Consider the following 12,879-nt stretch of genomic DNA (forward strand, 5'->3'; position numbering starts at 1 on the left):
CTGAAAGTATATGCAATTTTCCACATAGTATTAACAACTCTTGAGAAGAAAGGAGGGATATGCATTTTTTCAATCTTTTCTCAAGGGACAATTTAGTCATAATTATTTTTAGCATTCAGTTTAAGGGTTTGTTTTGGTGGTTGTTCTTTCTCCTTACATTGTTGTAGTAAGATTATGCATTTTTTCCAAGTCTACATACTTATATAAGTTTTCTAAATTCTTTGTCATTTCTTACAGCACAATAGAATCCAATAACGTAATTTATTTAGCTGTTCTCCAATAATGGATACTTTCTTTTACTAATTTTTTGCCATCACAAAAAAATACTGCCCTGAATATTCTGGTGTATGTGGGTCTTTTATTGTTACTTCTGGCCTCCTTGGAGGTATATTCCAAGCAGTGGCATATCTGGGTCAAAGTATATGGACACTTTAATCATATCTTTAGCATGATTCCAAATCCCTTCCAGTGGTGATTAGAGCAATTCACAGTTCTACCAATAATGTATCCCTTAAAGATATTGTTTCCACCTCTTGTCATCTGTGCCAATTTGCTAGATGTGAAGTCAGCCAAAATAACTCTGAGGCCTGACGTTTTTTATTATCAGTGATTTAGGAGCTGTATTTCATGTAACTACTAGTAGTTCACAATTCTGAGAATTTTTCTATTCAAAAACTTTGAGCACTTAATTCCTGGGAAACAGCTCTTAAAACGTTTATATTTGTGTTAGTTCTCTATACATATTGGATACCAGACCTTTATCAGGGAGTTAATGAAAAATTCCACAAATCCCCTCCCATCCCAATCAATCACTTTTTAATTTATGTTGGTGCATTTTTTTCTGTACAAAAACTTTTAAATTTCCTAACATATATTTTAATACTTGACTTCAATACAAATATTAAGCATAGGGGAGAGGAGCAAAAAAAAGTTGGAAAATATGTACCAGAACAGTTAAATATTAAAAGACAGAAGAGGTCAAAGCCATATAAAAATATAAAAGAGACAAAAATCTATATATCATTAATACTTTCTTCAAGACTTGGGATGACACCATTTGGGATACCAAATGGTATCACAAAAAAATAAAGAAGACTATCTTAAGACAGGAAACTGATTATTGATGTGAATACTGATTACTGATCAGCTGTTAACAGATAATCAGCTTATTAGAATAATAAACATCAGTATCAAATTAGAATAAAAATGAGAAGCACAAGCAATGAAAATATATTCTGACTTTTAAAAACAAACTATTGATGCAAAAAAATATAAAATGGATAAAGGAAAAAAAATGAACTAAACTTTTTACCATTTCTTAAAGAAGTTTTAACTAAATTAACAATAGTTTAAACTAAAAACATATTTGCAAAATCTTTTTCAGGATGAAGGAAAGTGAACAGCACCCTCTTATAAAATATCAAAAAGTAATAGAGGTAAAAACAAGTTAGCTATATAATCCAGAGGGTATTTAAGGACAAAACACACACACTACACACACACACACACACACACACACACACACACACACACACACACAAATGGAAAAGATTTATCAAATTTCTACAAATTTTTATTCATCAATGACAGCGGTATGTTTCATGAAGAAATAGACACACCAATAAAGGGAAAAGGATTAGAATAGAAGATGGCCTAGACTACAATATACAGTCTGTGTAGGAGGTAACAACTTTAAAGAGATTGAGGGAGTGATTCTCAGATAACTGAGATAACTGAAAAAGAAAAAAAGATATGAAACCACTAGGGGGAAAAACACTCAATTCACATTGCTTTAAAAAAAAAAAAGTTAATCAGGAATGTCAATAAATTACAGATCCCTATGCGTTTTTCTTTTATATGAAATCTTCATGATAATGATGGAGATGATAACAGTTAACATTTATATCATATTTAACATGGACCAGGCACCGTGCAAAGCACTTTATAGAAATTATCTCATTTTATCTTCACAAAAGCCCCAGAAGATAGATGTTATTATTATTCTATAGATGAGGAAAATTGAGGCAGACAGTTGTTAAGGGACTGCCTCAGGGCATCAGTATCTCAAGCTCAGGATCTGAACACAGGTCTTTCTGATTCCAGATACAGTTCTTTCTCCACTACTCTATCTAGCTGCCAATTATTCACAAGAATAACTGACATATAGAGGGCAACCCTGATAAAATATGACAAGGGAATAGAAAGGGTTTTGCAAATGAAATTTTACAGTAGATTTTATCTTTATACTGTATATTTAAGAAGCACAAAGAATATAAAAATTGCATTATGCTTATTTTTTTTTACTGGCTATTAAAAAAATATTTGATTTGGCAGAGCAAGATACAGCCTTAAAGATTTTCTGTTCAAGGTGTTTCGCAAGTTTAAATCAAGATTATAAAAGATTACTTGATAGATGAAACAAGAGAAGCTTGTCTCTTGATTCTCTGGCTCCTCAACAAAGCATAATAAAAAAAAAGTCAAAAATCAAAAAAATATATACTTCCTAAAGGCGTTTGACACTTTTATAGATATCTTACAGTGAATTCAAAAGGAAGAATATTCCTTAAATGGTAAGATCAGAAGATCCTCTGACTGTTTCTGTCTGTAAATTTGTTTACATCAAATCTTGGGATACTATAGTGTCTAAGAATATAAGAACTATAATCAAGAGTCTATTATAATTATTTATATAGGAAAAATCAATTAGATAAAAACTGCCTATGTCATAATGCAATATACAGTTAATAACACATTATATAGTACTTGAGGAAGAATTGGATTGGGTCTTACTGATTCCAGATCCAGGATTTTATCCACTATACCATTTACCTGCCTCCTAGAAGAAGCAACTTATAAAATGTAGAGAGCTTTTTCCAGGCACTGGCAGTGAAAAAGAAGATGTAACATGAACAGCTTAACAGGATATAAGGGTCATGTGAAATTTTCTCCTTCATAATAATGTTATTGCTTGTCTATTGATGTTGCAGCATCTTCCAACACATTTCTTTTCCCCTTCCCTAGCTAGCCTGGAAGTATGTCTTAAAACAAAAACAAAAAAAACAAAAACAACAATACAGCTGAACAAAACCAAGCTATATGTGGACTGTGTTTAGCAGCATATTGTAGAACTCCACACATGCAATCTATCTTGCTAATGACAAGATATAGTGCATTTTCTCATCTTTTCTCCATGGCCAAGTTTGGTCTTTAACAATTACCAGTGTTATTTCAATCAATACCATCACATTGTTCTTTCCATTTACATTGCTGTTGTAGTCACAGTATATATCATGTTTTTTAGTTCTGTTTACCTTACATAAGTACTCTCACATTCTCTGAACTCCTCCTATCCATAGTTTCTCATGGCACAATAATATTGTTATGTTCACATGTCACAATTTGATTATTCATTCTCATTTAAGTGAAATTATTTTTTAGTAGGGGTCATGACTTGGGACTCCTGAGTGTGTTTGTAGGAAGCAGGGAAGGAGTCAGTGAATAGAAAAGAGAAATGAGAGGCTGTTTGAATGGGCTGTTGGAAGGGAAAGGCAGAAGTAGAAAGCTTCGTCTTGGCAACAAGAACTACTTTTTCATCAGAGACTTTAGCACCATGTAGAGGAATCAAGGTAAGAGTAAATTAGGGAACAGGGGAGAAAAAAGAGCTCATAAGAGATAACCCATATTTTTTCAGTAAATTAGGAGTCAAGGTTTTCTCCAAAGAGGGAGGAGGTGGTATGGGAGTTTTAAAGAAAAGAAAGATTGGAACAGCTGCTGTGTGGGATGGGATAAAACCAATTAGGAGAGAATAAGAGCCCTGCCATGCAACAGAAAGGGGCAGTCTGAATTAGACAACCTGATTTTTTAATTAGTATAAAATTAAATCTATAAGTTAATTTTGGTGGAATTGTCATTTTAATTATATTGAGACAACCTAGGTATGAGCACTGACTATTCTGGCTATTTAAGTTATTTTTAAAATTTAGATGGCATTTTGTAACCATACACACACACACACACACACACACACACACACACACACACACACTCTCACACTCTAAGTGAGCTTAAATAAAGTCTCAAATATATTATGCATTTTGTAGTTATTCTGAATGAGACTTCCACTTCTATTTTTGATTCAAGGACTAATTATTATGCAAAAATGCTGTTGTTTCTGTGGGTTTACTTTATAGTCTGAATTTCTGCTGAAGCTATTATGTCAATCAGTTTCCTGATTCCCTAGGATTTACTAAGTAGATCATTATGTCATCAGTAAACAAAGTTTTGCCTCAGCTTTTATCTATCTGTATGCCTTTAATTTCCTTCTTTTGTCATCATTATTGCCAGCCCAGTTGTGATTTCCTTCAGGGGTATTCAGCAGCACTTGAATAGAAGTAGGAAAAGTATATGGTAAAAGTGCTCCAATGGAGTTTGGCAAGGCATGGGTAGTGGAAAAACATGACAAAGATTTAAGAGGGCAGAAAAGAAATTATAGTTTAACTGATAACTATGTCCTACAGTAGGAAAAAGGTAGACCAGAGAGCAAAGGCAATGGAATAACTAGATGATGAGATAAGGACACAAAATAGGCATAAGAAAAGTGAGACAAAGGGAGATAAAAGAATAGAAATATCTACATTTTTAAGTCTAATGAATTAAAAGTGACCTACTTCTTACTCAAAAACTAAAGAAAAGTAAAAGAATTAAAAATACCACACAGAAAAATCCGGTCACAATGATGACATAGGGTTAAGCTCAGTGTTTTCCAACCCTTTTTATTTTGTTACATAGTGTCTAGATGAGGTACGCTGTTACTGTAAAGGTGCTTCATCTTGACAACAACCCAGCCAGAATGTCTCTTTATTATACAATCATAGAACTGGCACAGATAATATCCTGATATACTTACTCCCTTGGGTTATCCCCAGTACTCAGAAATTTTTGAGTCCAACTCTTAGATTCAATGATGTCTCCCTAACTACTTAGGAGAAAAAATTCAGAACCATTGTGTAAAGAAGATATTCTTAAGCTTCTTCGGGCCAGGAACCCTTCTGGCAGTGTGATAAAGCCTATGACTTTTCTCAGAATAAGGTTTTGAAATACATGAAATAAAGAGCAAAAAGCATTCACAAAGCATTTTACATCTGTTATCTTCACAACAACTCAGTGAGGCAGGTGCTGCTCTTACTTCCCATTTTACAGATGAAGAATTTGAGACTGAGAGACGTTAAATGATTTGCCCAGGATCACCCAACTAGTACATATTTGAAACAGAATTTGAAATCAGGTCTTGACTCCAGCTACAATACTCTATCCATTGTTCCTAGGTGCTTCAAAAAACTATAGTTTACATAATGCTTTTACATTTTAAGTATATTATCTCATTTGGTCACACAGTTAGTAATTGTCTGAAGCAGGATTTGAACTCCTGTCTTTCTGACTCCTCAGCCATCAATTTATCAATTACACCTAGAATGTTAGCAAAGGAAACTTTTAGAGAGCCAGAACTCTGGAGAAGGATACTTGAAACAAGGTGTTAACTAAGTGGAATTGATGAGACAATGGTTTTCTAGTTCACATATCTACTTAGTACTTAGTATGGTGATGTGATGGTTCTCTAAGTTCCCACATAATCAGTATGCTGTAATGATGTAATTACAATAAGGTATATAATATAAGGGCTAAGAAGGACTGGAAGATAGACATTCTATCTTTGACCAGCCTCGTGGTGGCTCTCATGCCTCCTGCATTAAGATCAAGATTGGCCCAGAATAATCTAGACTCTATTCTCGACCATTCTCGTGGTCTCTATCCAGCTGAGACTAAGACTTGTCCGGAAGTACCTCCAGAAAGCTAGCCTGGACATTACAGAAACCAACTGTATTAAAAACACAATTATCAAAACATTTTTTAAAGTCCAAGGACCCCAAGTTAGGAATTTCTGCTCTTGAAGATTAAGGAGGAAAAAGAAAGGGGATGTTGAGTTTAAATAATCCACAAATTAAAACATTAGCAAAAAAGCTTAAGATTACATAAGCAAATAAAAGTAAAAAATATTTTAGAGTAAGAAGCTATTTAATATTATTTTAAATGAAAAGTGAATGGCAGGGTAAAGTAACAGACAGAAGGATGGGTAGCCTTAGGGTGGGGTGGGGGAGGAAGATGATCTCGGTTTGAGCCCCAGGTTCTGACTTTTTTCTTAACTAACTGTATGACTTGGGACAAGTCACTTAATTCCAGACCCACTTAGCCACCCCTTTTCACCTTTCCTGCTTCTGCCCTCTCCCTCTAAGACTGAAGTTGCAGATCTGCTAGAGGATGCTTCTACATTCACAGCTGCCCTGAATCTCATATGCCTCCTCTCATAATTGTAACTAAAAATATACAGATCACAGAATGACAAGGCAAAACTTGAAGGGACCTCAGAAGCCATCTATTCTAACCTCTCATTTTACAGAGGAGGAAACTGAGGTCTAAAAAGGTTAATGATATGCCCCTAAGTCAAAGAGGTAGCAAACATCAGAGCTGGGATTCCCCTAATCGGATGCACTGATTTTCCCATGGTATCAGTGTTTCAAATTGTAATTTGAAAACTACTCAGGCTATATTTAAACAAATATTACATATATAGATGGAAGTTTTCAAGCTTTGCCAGGATGTGATTTGTTTCAGAGATAGTTGTGCTATTTTGGGGGGGGGGGGGGAGTATTTTAAGAGTTTACAATCATACTACTCTTTTCCTAGAACTCTAGATCCTATGTAACTAGCTAATCATCTAGGATTCTCTAATGAGTTAGTAAGTGTGCTAAGGAAAGAGGAAAAGAATTAAATGTAAAAAAAAAAAAAAAAAAGTCCCTTGAAGCTGCTTTAGTTAAATAGAGAGAAATACTATAGCTGCTGTTTCAAGGAATATTGAAGGTCTTTTATATTTGGAATGAGCACAAGTTAAGAGGGTACAGAAATCTTTGCTTGGATCTTCAACACATATTGACATAAGCATCAATGCTTTAAAATCAATCCTCATCAGTTCCTACATGGACTAATACACAACAATTTTCTAACTGGACTTTCCAGTTTCCAGTCTCTCCATTCTCAAATCCATCCTTCACAAAATGCCAAAATAATCTTTCCAAAACACAAGTCTGACTAAAAGTCTCTCCTCAGCTCAAAAATCTTCAGAGGCTTCTTACTGTTTCCAGGATAAAATACAAACTCTTCAGGTTAGCATTTAAAATACTTTAGTCTTAACTCAAACTTACCTTTTCAGGCTTGTGGAACACTGCTCTCTCATATATGCCACTTCCAGCCAAACTGTCCTATTTGCTGCTGTTTCCTGAACTTGACACATTTTCTCTACAGATCTCCATATCTTTGTAAGGCAGTTCCCTATGTAGAGAATATAGTCTTTCTTTACCTCCCTCTCTTAGAAAAGTGGCTCCCAAAGCAGGAGCCACAACTTCACCCCACAAAGATGGGAAAATAGGTGACATCCTGGTTTTGCCAATGATGACCAAATGTGGGGCTTGTTTCCCATATAACTAAATCTACCTACTCTACTATCCCCTAACAATTCCTATTTCCCTCTTCTGAGCCAGGTATAGTCCCTTCAGGACAGTTTTATTCTAACCACTACCCAGATAACCAAAACATGTATTATCTTGCACAAAATAGGAATTTAATAAATGTTTGTTGGATTAGACCAGATGTTTGTGACACACTAAGGAGACCACTTCATTCTGGCAAGAACTGAGAAATATTGTTATAAACTATTAAGCTTTTATTTTTGTAGTTATATTCAGAAAGTCATATTAAACATTTGTCCATATCTGTGTAATAAGCCACGCTACAAAAGTACTGTACTATATATACCACTTATGGTACTAATATGCCATTATTATGAGATTTTGGTTTTACTAATGACTTAGCAGATTATTGGTTTTATGTGGAGAAAGCAGATTAGGAAAAAAAGTACTTAAAAAAGTTAGTAGACTTTTTTATGTATTAATTAGGCAAAAAAGATAGAAAATAATAAAGTCCAACAGTTCAAAAGGCAAATAATCGAGGAAAAGAAAAATGACAACAATGTTTAAAAGAGAAAGCCCAGACATAAGTAAAAAAAAGACCCTATCAATTTTTTGGTATGAATATTATTATTATTATTGCTGAGGCAATTGGGATTAAGTGATTTGCCTAGGGCCACAGCTAGGCAGTGTCTGAGGCCAAATTTGAACTCAGGTCCTCCTGACTTCAGGGCTGGTACTTTATTCACCACACCAACTAGCTGCCCCATTATATAAATTCTTTACTATTGAACTCAGGTACATACCCCAAACCATTTGTCTTCAAGTAAAGGGGCAGAACTAATATGCTGCTAACAAATTTACTAGTAAGGCACTTTAAATTGCAAAATTTAAAATCAAAAGGACCTAAGAATTATTACTCCATTATGAATTGAGTCTTGTTTCTTCTGGGGCACCTCAGCCTGAAGCTTAAGCACAAATTCTCTGACACTTAGAAATGAAATATGCACATCCAGCCATTCTGGAGAGCAATTTGGAACTATGCTCAAAAAGTTATTAAACTGTGCATACCCTTTGATCCAGCAGTGTTTCTACTGGGCTTATACCCCAAAGAGATACTAAAGAAAGGAAAGGGATCTGTATGTGCTAAAATGTTTGTGGCAGCCCTGTTTGTAGTGGCTAGAAGCTGGAAAATGAAAGGATGTCCATCAATTGGAGAATGGTTGAGTAAATTGTGGTATATTAATGTTATGGAATATTATTGTTCTGTAAGGAATGACCAGCAGGATGAATACAGAGAGGACTGGCGAGACTTACATGAACTGATGCTAAGTGAAATGAGCAGAACCAGGAGATCATTATATACCTCAACAACAATACTGTTTGAGGATGTATTCTGATGGAAGTGGATCTCTTCGATAAAGAGAGCTTTAATTGATCAAAGATGGACAGAAGCAGCTACACCCAGAGAAAGAACACTGGGAAATGAATATAAACTGCTTGCATTTTTATTTTTCTTCCCAGGTTATTTATACCTTCTGAATTCAATTCTCCCTGTGCAACAAGAAAACTGTTCGGTTCTGCACACATATATTGTATCTAGGATATACTGTAACCCATTCAACATGTAAAGGACTGCTTGCCATCTGGGGGAAGGGGTGGAGGGAGGGAGGGGAAAAATCGGAACAGAAGTGAATGCAAGGGATAATGCTGTAAAAAATTACCCTGGCATGTATTCTATCAATAAAAAGTTATTTAAAAAAAAAAAGAAATGAAATATGAACTGAACTTTTATATTTCAGACATAAAAAGGCCAGTATCTGCCAGAGTGACATTCCATGTTTGGGACAGAGATGAATTAAGATAAAAAGGGACTTAATAAGGAATACCATCACTTCACAATGAAAATAATTTTAAAATACCAATCTAATATTATAAATTTCAATTCCAAAGCTCCAATTGCTGATGCTGCTATAGGTCCAAAACTTATTAACTCCCACTTCCACCACTGCCCAGAAAGCAAATTACAGGCAACTGAGTTTTTTTCTTTCTCAAATAAAAGATCATACATTGCTATTCTGGAATCCAAGACTGGACAATGTCAGTAAATGGAATAATTTCTCAGTTAACCACATTTCCCAACTTTTTCACAATTTCAGAATTTGTTGGAACACTGGAGGGGAGGAAACTGGTCTTTGTCTCTCCCCATTTCTTTTCTTTTTTTTCCTTTCCCCAAAAGTCAAACTATCTGTGTATATTAACAACTACTACCTTATAGAAAACACATAGATTATATCTATGCCTTTTCTTCTTTCCATTATTTACTACTATTTCCACCCAGTCAAGATGTACTAAAGAAATCTAAGATGTCAGAACTTTTTTTAAAAGTAAACATTCCTAAGGATAATGGGGGTATACTAAAAAGAACAACATCTTTTGAATATTGGGACTTGGATATGAATTTAAGTTCTTCTTTTTATTACTTTCTATGTGATCAGGAACAAGTCATTCTAAATTCTGATTTCCTCATTTATAAAATAAGGGGGAGGAGGACTTTTTAGTTTTAAATCTATCATCTCTTGCCACCTGAAACATTTTGATATATAGTATTTATTTGGCCTATTAGAAAGGGTTGGATAAATGAGTTAATGACAGGAAAGAAGAGAAAGACAGTATTTAAATTTTATTTCTTTGACTGGATCAAGACCTATCTATTTCTGGCATTCTACATTTTTCCTCATTGTTCTTTACTACTTACCATGTCCTCCTGTAATATACTTTCATCTCCCCCTTTCTCTAACTCTTCCAAGAGGTCATACATGGGCAAAAGCCTACTTGTTCTTAATACATCAAGGTAATATATCACATTACTTTTAAGGCAAAAAAAAAAAAAAAAAAAAAAAGATACTAGCTTTTCTTCCCCAATTCCTCTTCCAATGATCCGTTTAAATTCAGGATCTATCCTTGGTGCTCTGACCTCTTATCTAACAGAACTCATCCATTCTTATTATTTTATCTGTCGATTCCAGGCTAGTTATTCCCAAATCTCCATCTTTAATATGAAACAATCATCTGCGTTCTAGCTCCATAAATCCAACGATATTTACACTTGAAAGCTCCTCACTTAATCTCAACCCAATGACATATTTAACCAGAGTCAGGAAATTGTAATTCCAGCTCTATAATTATCTTAGTGGTCTTAGAAAAATTACTTAGTATCTCCAGGCCTCATTTTCTTCAAGTGTAAAATCAAAGAGTTGGAATGGCTGATCTATAAGGTTCCTTTCAATTCTAAATTATATGATTCTATGTCCCAAATTTTCATTTTTCCTTCCCAAAGAAGTTCCTGTTTTCAACTTTTGTCAAAGTATTAACTCCTATTTTTTTTTCCTTCAATCTAGAAGCCTCAGAAATAGTTCCATTTATCAAGCACTTTATTGTTTAACAATGTTCTTTAAATCCTACAAGGCAGGTAAAGGAAATAATTTTTATTTTTATTTGCACTGGAACTGTGATGTCATTGGTATGGGGAATGACTGGTGAGGAAATTCTCACTACCAAAGCAGATCAGCAAGTGTTTTGCAACTTGACTTAAGAGGTGCATATAACAGTGAAGGATTAAAATGGCTGGCCCAGGGTCACAAAGCCAAGGTGTGTCAAAGGAAGGATTTGAACCCAGGTCTTTTGACTACAAGGTCTGCTGGATTCTCTAATCACTTCATCTGTCTTATTATCCCATTTTACAAATAAGGAAACTGAGGTTTAGAGAGATTACATAACTAGTACACAATAACTATGCTAAGTAACTGGATGAAGACTAATCTAAGTCTTGATTAGAGATCAGTACTTTATTTCTATTACACCAAGTTGTTTCTCCATTAATGAGGAGGTACCTTTTACTGTTGTTTTTTTTAATTAAAATTTTGTTATCTTTTGTTTTTACATAATATGTCTTTCTCACTGTAGTCCTCCTCTCCATTCATCTCTTGTAAATATTTTTTAAAGAAAAAAATGTTCAGCAAAACTAAACAACACATGAAAAAAATCTAATATCAATCAACCAATAAATATTTAGTAAGTCCCTTTTCTGTGCTAGGCACTGTGGTAAATACTGTTCCTTTTACTCTTCCTAATGAAGGTTTCAGGGGGGCTTAGCCATGGCTTCCAACCTACCTACTCAGTTTCTGTCAACATGTATGGACATCTCCCAGGGGAATTAAGCCTTCCTTATTGAAGGCAAGAAACAAGAAAAGAAAAGAAAAAAAAAAAAAAAAACTCTTTAGCTTCCTAAACTTTTCAATCTGCCTTTTTCCAAAAGGAAATGGAACAAACTGAATTGATTTTGACAATATTTGTTGTAAAAGCTAGGAGCTGATAACATTTTTTCCCCCACTATATTTTATGATCCTTGTAATAGAAAAACAAAATATCTCAACAGCAAGGTGGTGTCATGGAAAAAGAACCAGACTGGAGTCAGAGTACCTGGGCTGTATCCCAGACCTACATCTATAACCAGTTACTCACCTTTTCAGGGTCTCAGCTTAACTACCTGAAAATGGGGGGAAGGAAGGGGAGGGAAGGGAGGAGTTGAACTAGCCAATCCATCCTGTGATCCACGCCTGTCTAAAGGTACGGCTGGGAATTATTTTTATTTAGGCGAACTGTACCTTTGTGCGACTATGAAGAGTACTATAATTTCATGTGAGGGGGCTGAGAATTTGGAGGTAAAGTTAACAACTTAATACAGAGCAGAAAACCAGTTGATATGTTTTCCCTTTCTGACTGTGGGGTGGAGAAGGAGAAAAAATCCAGGTATTGAGGTCCTAGGAGAGAATATAGGAAGGGAGGCAGAGCTGGAACCTGGACATGACCGAAGAGGGGCCCTCAGGTATGCTAAAGGACATCCCCCGGTAGTCCCAGTTACAGACAAAGAGACGGGGAGTTGGGGAGCATCCCAGAGCGTCTGGGGTGGGAGTGGGAGGCTCGATGCCGAGAGGTTTCAGTTTCAGTTCCCCTTGAGTCCATGGGCTGACGCCCTCGCCGGAGAAGGGGTCCCTGAGGAACGTTGGTAAGGGTCGCCAGGGAGGGAGCGGGGGTGGGGAGATGTTTTTAGGTGGGACAGTCCCTCGACGAGTAATGGCTAGGAAGCAGTCTCAGAGGATGTGGACCCCGGGGCCGGGGACCGCGAGCGATGCCTGAGGCGGCTCCCGGCGCACTTCCCGTGCCAGTCCCAAAACCTACTCACCCAGTCGCCTCAGTCCGCCAGTCAGTCTACCGCCGCCACCGTTCTCCAGCTGCTGCTACCGGCCCGCGCAGCCGCACTAAGCGCCGGGCGGCCCCACGTGACAGACCGGCCACTCGA

General features: G+C 35.9%; 1 protein-coding gene and 1 long non-coding RNA gene across 3 annotated transcripts in view; one reads left to right on the plus strand and one right to left on the minus strand.

Moving 5' to 3' along the window:
- Nucleotides 1–12,879, minus strand: part of FAM118B (family with sequence similarity 118 member B) — a 100,453-nt gene that overhangs the window by 86,475 nt on the left and 1,099 nt on the right. The window contains exon 1 of one of the 2 annotated variants that reach the window (XM_051986711.1): nt 12,763–12,875. The exons of the other annotated variant lie outside the window; for it this stretch is intronic. The gene's annotated coding sequence lies outside the window, so the exon portion shown is untranslated. Of the gene's footprint in view, nt 1–12,762; nt 12,876–12,879 lie in introns of those variants that run through there. 2 annotated transcript variants of the gene reach the window in all.
- The window catches only part of LOC127554827 (uncharacterized), a 65,339-nt gene that overhangs the window by 25,099 nt on the left and 27,361 nt on the right, over nt 1–12,879 (plus strand). The window lies entirely within an intron of this gene.

The sequence above is a fragment of the Antechinus flavipes genome, chromosome 3 (genome assembly GCF_016432865.1).
Source record: "Antechinus flavipes isolate AdamAnt ecotype Samford, QLD, Australia chromosome 3, AdamAnt_v2, whole genome shotgun sequence".
Lineage (NCBI taxonomy): Eukaryota > Metazoa > Chordata > Mammalia > Dasyuromorphia > Dasyuridae > Antechinus > Antechinus flavipes.